The following is an 8721-nucleotide window of genomic DNA, read 5'->3' as shown; positions in this document are numbered from 1 at the left end:
AACAGTCATGGAAACTATTTCCCGTGTTTTGTCACACACACTCCTGGACACCATGACCCTCTTCCCATGCAATGACACAGAACTCAGTTCTGAGGATGACCTCATAAATCAACCAGTACCACTGCTTCCTCCTCACTTCCCATACTGTTTGGGGTCATACAAAGTGAAAATTTGCAAGGAAAGAGAACATATTTAATGTGTGACCTCTTTGACCTGGAAAATTACTAAGTAAATTACTTTCTTAGTTTGGGCCATGGACTATTCATTGTAAAATAAGGATATGGGTGTCTTCTGCTCTATTGATCTACGTCTTGATTTAAAGTAGATAAAGATGAGATTATTTTGAACAGTATTGAGTAAAGTAGAAAGATAAACAGTTGTGTCATAATTATCTGGCAGTAATTGATCTTCCTAGGTCACTAAACTGCTCCTAAAATCTCTGTTCCTGTTGGTCTCTCCACTACTAAATTGATGATGCTCATGGATCTCAAGCTAAGAAATTTTCAGATCAAATTCCTCTCTTCCTCAGAGTTTTAAAAGCTCACAATTTACAACCAACAAAAGTAGACATTTTGTGCTGGTCTTAAGATCCTCCATGAATTATCCTCAAATTCCTCTCTCCTCACACCTGCTCCTCCAGCCAAGTTTCTAAATATGCAAAATACATTTATGCCACATTGTTCTGTATTAGTTAGCTAAGGCTGCTGTAACAAAGTATCATAGACCTGGCTAGTTAAATAACATAATTTTTTTTTCACAGTCTGAAAGCTAGAAATCCAATTCAAAATGTCATCAGCTTGGTTTATTCTGTGGCCTCTTTCCTTGACTTGTGTTTAGCTATCTTCTCCCTGTGCCTTCATTCATCTCTCTTCTGTAATTCTGTATTCAAACTTCCTCTTCTTATAGAGATGCCAGTCATACTGGATTAAGGTCCACTTTAGTGACCTATTTTTAGCTTAATTGCCTGCTTAAAAACCTTGTTTTCCCAAAACAGTCATATTCTGAGGTACCAGTGGTTATGACTTCACCATATGAATTTCAGAGGGAAACAATCCAAACCATAACACAATTCTTCATTTTGAAATGTCCAAGGAGTTCGTGGGATGAATTGAGAGAGTAGTAATAAAACATGTACATTCAGTTCAGTTCAGTCGCTCAATCGTGTCCGACTCTTTGCGACCCCAAGTATCGCAGCACACCAGGCCTCCCAGTCCATCACCATCTCCCAGAGTTCACTCAGACTCACTTCCATCGAGTCCGTGATGCCATCCAGCCATCTCATCCTCGGTCGTCCCATTCTCCTCCTGTTCCCAATCCCTCCCAGCATCAGAGTCTTTTCCAATGAGTCAACTCTTCGCATGAGGTGGCCAAAGTACTGGAGCTTCAGCTTTAGCATCATTCCTTCCAAAGAACACCCAGGGCTGATCTCCTTCAGAATGGACTGGTTGGATCTCCTTGCAGTCCAAGGGACTCTCAAGAGTCTTCTCCAACAGCACAGTTCAAAAGCATCAATTCTTCGGTGCTCAGCTTTCTTCACAGTCCAACTCTCACATCCATACATGACCACTGGAAAAACCATAGCCTTGACTAGACGGACCTTAGTCAGTAAAGTAATGTCTCTGCTTTTGAATATACTATCTAGGTTGGTCATAACTTTTCTTCCAAGGAGTAAGCGTCTTTTAATTTCATGGCTGCAGTCACCATCTGCAGTGAGTTTGGAGCCCAAAAACATAAAGTCTGACACTGTTTCCACTGTTTCCCCATCTATTTGCCATGAAGTGATGGGACCAGATGCCGTGATCTTCGTTTTCTGAATGTTGAGCTATAAGCCAACTTTTTCACTCTCCTCTTTCACTTTCATCAAGAGGCATTTTAGTTCCTCTTCACTTTCTACCATAAGCATGGTGTCATCTGCATATCTGAGGTTACTGAGATTTCTCCCGGAAATCTTGATTCCAACTTTTGTTTCTTCCAGTCCAGAGTTTCTCATGATGTACTCTGCATAGAAGTTAAATAAGCAGGGTGACAGTATACAGCCTTGACGTACTCCTTTTCCTATATGGAACCAGTCTGTTGTTCCATGTCCAGTCCTAACTGTTGCTTCCTGACCTGCATACCGATTTCTCAAAGGCAGGTCAGGTGGTCTGGTATTCCCATCTCTTTCAGAATTTTCCACAGTTTATTGTGATCCACACAGTCAAAGGCTTTGGCATAGTCAATAAAGCAGAAATATATGTTTTTCTGGAAATCTTTTGCTTTTTCCATGATCCAGCAGATGTTGGCAATTTGATCTCTGGTTCCTCTGCCTTTTCTAAAACCGGCTTGAACATCAGGGAGTTCATGGTTCACATATTGTTGAAGCCTGGCTTGGAGAATTTTGAGCATTACTTTACTAGTGTGTGAGATGAGTGCAATTGTGTGGTAGTTTGAGCATTCTTTTGCATCGCCTTTCTTTGAAATTGGAATGAAAACTGATCTTTTCCAGTCCTGTGGCCACTGCTGAGTTTTCCCAATTTGCTGGCATATTGAGTGCAGCACTTTCACAGCATCATCTTTGAGGATTTGAAACAGCTCCACTGGAATTCCATCACCTCCACTAGCTTTGTTCGTAGTGATGCTTTCTAAGGCCCACTTGACTTCACATTCCAAGATGTCGGCTCTAGATTAGTGATCACATCATCATGATTATCTGGGTCGTGAAGATCTTAAATCAGATAGCTAGTGGAAATCTGCTGTATGATTCAGGAAGCTCATATCCAGTGCTCTGCAACAACATAGAGGCATCGGTTGGGGTGGGAGCGAGGTTTAGGATGGAAGGGACATACATATACCTATGGCTGATTCATACTGATGTATGGAAGAAACCAACACAATATTCTAAAGCAATTGTCTTCCAATTAAAAGCAAATAAATTTAAAAAATTAAAAAGAGGCTATGAGGCTTGTATAGTAAATATATTTCAATAAAAATTATCTTGTTAAAAAAATACCCCTCCCCATTTCTATTAAACTAATTATTATTTTTTAGATGCAGTGAAAAACAATACACTTTGCTGTCTGTTCCAATAGCAAATTTCTTAGTGATTCCTTAGTATATTTTTATATAAAATATATTTGGTTGTTTAAAAATAAATGTCAAACTATCAAAATAACATGGTCCTCAGAGTAAAAAAAAGAAACAATATGTTACAAATATCGTGAATGTCCTCTCTTCCTCAACTTTATTTCCTTGAATTTCCACTCTTTATAATTAAACTGATTATGAATATATACACATGCACACACAAAAACACATTAGTTAGAGAGAGAATCATGACAGATAGATGATAGATAGGTAGATAATCTACTATCAATCTTTAAATCATTCTACAAATATTAATGAATTTTTTCAAGTATGTATTTATGACTTAATCAGCTTTTTTTAACTGAGAGATAATTCACATACTATACTATTTCAGTTCAGTTTAGTCACTCAGTCATGTCCGACTCTTTGCAACCCCAAGGACTGCAGCACACCAGGCCTCCCTGTCTATCACCAACTCCCGCAGTTTACTCAAACTCATGTCCATTGTGTCAGTGATGCCATCCAACCATCTCATCCTCTGTCATCCCCTTCTCTTCCTGTCCCCAATCCCTCCCAGCATCAGAGTCTTTTCCAATGAGTCAACTCTTCGCATGAGGTGGTCAAAGTACTGGAGTTTCACTTTTAGCATCATTCCTTCCAAAGAACACCCAGGACTGATCTCCTTCAGAATTGACTGGTTGGATCTCCTTGCAGTTCATGGGACTCTCAAGAGTCTTCTCCAACACCACAGTTCAAAAACATCAGTTCTTCACGCTCAGCTTTCTTCACAGTCTGACTCTCACATCCATACATGACTACTGGAAAAACCATAGCCTTGACCAGAAGGACTTTTGTTGGCAAAGTAATGTCTCTGCTTTTGAATATGCTATCTAGGTTGGTCATAACATCCATTGAAGGAGTAAGCGTCTTTTAATTTCATGGCTGCAGTCACCATCTGCAGTGATTTTGGAGCACCAAAAAATAAAGTCTGACACTGTTTCCACTGTTTCCCCATCTATTTCCCATGAAGTGATTTCAGTTCAGTTCAGTTCAGTTGCTCAGTCGTGTCTGACTCTTTGCGACCCCATGAGTTGCAGCACGCCAGGCCTCCCTGTCCATCACCAACTCTTGGAGTTCACTCAAACTCACGTCCATCGAGTTGATGATGCCATCCAGCCATCTCATCCTCTGTCATCCGCTTTTTTCTTGCCCCCAACTCCTCCCAGCATCAGACTCTTTTCCAATGAGTCAACTCTTCGCATGAGGTGGCCAAAGTATGAAGTGATTAAGTTTCTTCAAAAAAGTTATTTTGAATTATTTATTGGACAATTCACATATCTCTGTACCTTTGGGCTCAGTTATTAAAGGATTATTGTGATCATTTGATCAAGTCATGTTTCCTTGACTGTTTGCATATCTCGAAATTGTACATTGCTACTTTGGCACTTGAAGGAGTTGTAATCGCCGCATTCCTTACTGTCTTCAGGTGGAAGATACATTTGTTGGTCCTACTTATACACTGGACTTTCCTGACCTTGCATGGGAACATCTGCTCCATGCTCCCTCATGTAGCAGAATTATTCTTTTAACTGCTTTGTTGAGATATAATCCATGTACCACAGAAGTCAATCATTTAAAGAGTCTAATTCAATGGCTTTTAGTATGTTCACATAGTTTTACACCTATCACTACAATCAGTTTTAGAACATTTTATTAGCCTAAGAAGTTAATCCACACCTTTAGCCTACATGCCCCCGTCTTCCTACCCAACTCTCATCCCTAGACAATTACTAACCTACTTTCTGTTTCTATAAGTTTGCCTATTCTGGACATGTTATATTAATGGAATCATATATGATGTGGTCATACATGACCGGCTTCTTTCACTTAGTATGTTTTCAAGATTCATCCAATATTGTAATTTGTATCATCCATTGTGTTTTAAGTAGCAGAATTCTTAATTTTTCCTGTCTTCTCTTGATCTTTTAACACATCCGATCAGATATTGAAAATCTCTTTCATTTTCCTGAAGGTGGTGCTATAGCCCAACTTTGTGCTTTGTCCCTTGCCCATAGACTCTGTTTTCTGCTTGCCTTCTTTAAATACCATAGCTCACTCTCACAGTCATTTCAGGATCCTTCAAAAGGAGCTGGCTGAAAAGCAGGGAAGATTTGGGCTTGGTACTTGGGTATTTGGGGTACCCATGGGCCAGTTAGGGGAGATCTTCAAGTGAGGTTTTCCAAAAGCTTGTATGTGGACTTGCTGCTAGCATCTTGATTACAGTCAACAGAAACCAGATCCTTTAAATGTGCTCTCGTATTTGTATCTACCTTTCCTGATCCCTGGAGAAGGCAATGGCACCCTACTCAAGTATTCTTGCCTGGAAAATCCCATGGACGGAGGAGCCTGGAAGGCTGCAGTCCATGGGGTCATTGAGGGTCAGACACAACTGAGCAACTTCACTTTCACTTTTCATTTTCATGCATTGGGGAAGGAAATGGCAACCCACTCCAGTGTTCTTGCCTGGAGAATCCCAGGGACAGGGGAGCCTGGTGGGCTGCTGTCTATGGGGTAGCACAGAGTCGGACACGACTGAAGTGGCTTAGTAGTTCCTGATCCCCTCTCTCCATCTAGTCATGAAAGTCTTGCCTGTACCCTGGGTGCTTTAGGAGAGAAAAACTTTCCTCCAGCAACATCCCACACAGCTGGGGGACATGGGCACTCAGTCATTTCACTCCCATTTTCCTCAGGAGAGTTGTTGCCAGCTAGTTCAGTCCCAAGCATGACACCTAGAGGAGGGGTGGCACTGAAAAATGTCTTCTTCCATATTCAATGCACATATTTTGTGGGGTTTTTGTTTTTTGCTTCAACAGAGTGCTGGCATCTTCCCTCTGTAAACCAGGACTTGTAAAAAGGCTCTTTTATCCTTGGCTATATGCCCAAGTCAGTGCTTTGCAGGTGTTCCTCAACTGCAACAAAGAGGGGCCAAAACCAATCCACAGACACCTGCCAGTTCCATAACCCATAATAAGGTTTATCCACCTGTTATCCAGTGCACAGGTGGGAAAAACTCTCCCTGGATCCCCCAACTCCCTGAGAGGTACTTCTGTTCATGGATGGATACTAAATTTTAGCTGATGAAAGGTGACAAAAAGGAGGGACAATTTATGCAGTCATAATGTTCTTCTTCATTTCTTTCAAGTATTTGCTAGAATGGCCCCTTCTTAATGAGATCTTCTTGTACACCCTGTTAAAATCATCATCACCAATACCTTTGCTCCCTTGCCTTACTTTCCCCCCATGGAACACATGATCTTCTAACATATAATTTACTTATATATCCTGCTTATTGTTTATGTTTCATTTCTCTGCAATAGACTATAAACTCCATGAAGACGAGGTTCTTTATTTTTGCTTACTAATGTATCCTATAACTAAAATAGTGTCCAACAGTAAGTGTTTAGGACATATTAACTTATTTTATTAAAAAGTATTGTTTGGGAATTATAGAAAGAAAAAGATGTCTCCTTATATGCAAACAAATGTGTACATGCTTGAAAGTCAAGCATATTTTTTTGTTTTGCTATTTTATTTTTAATTGATTTGTATTGGAGTATATAGTTTACTCACAATGTTGTATTACATATATATACATATTTTTTTGTAGTCAAATTTAATGGAGATCTATTAATTTCATTTATTTAGCGTCCCACTTTTAGGGAACTTTGTTTGACCCTATGTAAACCAACTGGGGAAATGAATTACAGGAAGTTATCCTTTTGACCACAAGTTTGGGCTTGTTACCTGGCTCAGGCAAACCATTTTCTCTAACCCAATACTAAAAACATGAGTAAACAGAGAGGATGGAAAATCATTGAATGACAGTTCCCTAAAGAGATGATTTATAAGATCCTATGAATAAAAGTTTTGTAATTGTTCTAGTTCCTTCAAAAACTCTGGTCATCAAATCTTTCTTCATATACATGAGCAGTCCCCAAACCTTCCAAATAATATCATTTTGTTTACTTAAATTCATTAGATGTGGTGTGAAGAACTGTAAGAATATGAGATTTTGCACTCATTGCAAGCTAAGAAGATAGTCTTCTACAACTCCACAGATGATGAGGACTCTAGGTCAAAGACAAAGGATAGTTAATTTCTGGGCAATAGCCAGAGTATCAGAATTTCTGTTGACTCTCTGTCCCCACAGGGAAATGTACATGTGTTACAAGAGAGGGGCATAGGTGACCAGGACAGGCCTAACTTTGCCTTCAACTTGATTAAACTTCGGAGAGGCTTCTTCCTGACCCTAGACCCCTGATCTCCTTTTTCTTAGAGCATATGCTTTAGAAAATGTGCAATTATACATTATTTTTCTCTTTCCAATATATACATATTTTAAAATTCAGGTCGGTTTTACAACCCAGAAATGTCTTTCTCAAGGACCTGGGAGTGTCCATGTGAAATATGATCATTAAGGAAGACATTGTTCTTAATATCCCATTTTGCATGGGATGAAAGGAATCCAACATTGGTGAGTACCTTGCTACAAGCACAAAATTGCATCCTGTAATAAAGCCATGAGATGTTTATTTTTCCTTTTGATAAAATCAGATAGTAAACCCAGATGGTATAAGGTTCTCCAGTACTTTTCCATTACCTCATCACAGCCACTGAAAACCTTATCCCTGTTGGTTGTGGCAGAGTTGCCAAATTCAGACTTGGTATTTCTCCATTAGCAAAATAGTCTTGAATAAAATTTTCCTTGTCTGTTTAACACAATTTTTAACTTGACATAACTTTTGGCACATTTTTGACTTGACGTAAGGAATAAGGAAAATCACACTTGTCTCCAGGGCTTCCCTGGTGACTCAATGTTAAAGATTCTGCCTGCAATGCAGGAGCTGCAAGACAAGACATGGGTTCAATCCCTGGGTTGGGAAGATCCTCTGGAAGAGGGCATGGCTACCTATTCCAAAATTCTTGTCTAGAGAATCCCATGGACAGAGGAGCATGGAAGGCTACAGTCCACAGGATTGCAAAGATTCAGACAGGACTGAAGTGACTTAGCAAGGCACACTTGACTCCAAAGAAAAACAATTGTTCTTTCTTCTAGAAACACGAGTAAAAAGATGAGCTAAGTTTAAAAGTCATTCAGGAGGTCCACACATGAAGAGAATAACAGAAAATTAAACCTATAAAGCAGGATAGATAAAAACTTTAAAAAATCACTTTAGTGTCAGACTGCTGCACACAAATCTCACCCACATTTTATGAAAATTGATCAAGGTATTAAATGTAAAGTCTACTTCTGGAGTGTTCTATTTAATTGCTGCAACTTCTGGACATAGAGAATTTGATTTCCTAATGTCTACATACTCTGTAGTAGATGAGTATATCAATGAGTAGATGCAAGAATGCCAATTAATCTATCCTGTCATTATTTTCAAATTACAAAACATAAAATCTGTGCCAGAATGATATAAATAATTTCTCAAACACGTAAAAAGGAACATTGTAATGTTCAAATGTATAATGTAGAAAGATTAAATGGTAAATGAGTGAAATGATTTATATAGGGTTGGCCATGAGCAAAGACTCTCAACAAATTGTGTCTGTGAACAGATTTAGATATGCGGCTAACTCCTTAAAGTGTAA

This window comes from Capra hircus, chromosome 3 (assembly GCF_001704415.2).
Source record: "Capra hircus breed San Clemente chromosome 3, ASM170441v1, whole genome shotgun sequence".
NCBI lineage: Eukaryota > Metazoa > Chordata > Mammalia > Artiodactyla > Bovidae > Capra > Capra hircus.
Note: the sequence above shows the minus strand (reverse complement) of the source record.